Source organism: Penaeus monodon, chromosome 22, assembly GCF_015228065.2.
Source record: "Penaeus monodon isolate SGIC_2016 chromosome 22, NSTDA_Pmon_1, whole genome shotgun sequence".
Taxonomy (NCBI): domain Eukaryota; kingdom Metazoa; phylum Arthropoda; class Malacostraca; order Decapoda; family Penaeidae; genus Penaeus; species Penaeus monodon.
The window spans coordinates 32,277,312-32,277,835 of NC_051407.1; positions in this window are offsets into that span (position 1 = coordinate 32,277,312).

The window sequence follows — 524 nt, forward strand, 5'->3', positions numbered from 1 at the left end:
TGTAAACAGCACAATTGCATGAATATTACTTATATTATCTTCGTGAAACCGGAGAGTGCCCAGACTATTTATTTTATTCAATTTCTTCTTTAATTTTGCAGAAATCTTGTCATAAAAACACACGAGATTAATTCTGGGTCTTATCACTATTTGCGAAAGAATAAGTTTGCTCTTTTTTTGAAAGCTCGGAGAAACGTTAAAAATACAATAGATGTTCTTTGCTCACTGTATATATAATCTTCAGTTTCATTTACAATACAAATGCATTTATGTAACCCAAAAATGATCAGTAAAAATGTAGCGTACCTATTGCACCAGACACCAGAAGAACGGTGAAAGACTACAGGATTGAAAACCCACAGTGTGGTAGGTTAAAAATGGCTTATGAACTCGGCACTAAATGAATAAAAAATATATTTCGCAAGTATACCTAGTTTGCAATGTGTGTCCAGTTGATTTCAATACGCTTTCAAATATGGAATTTGCCGGAGACATCAAAAATGAAATTTGCTTTCTCCATGCCC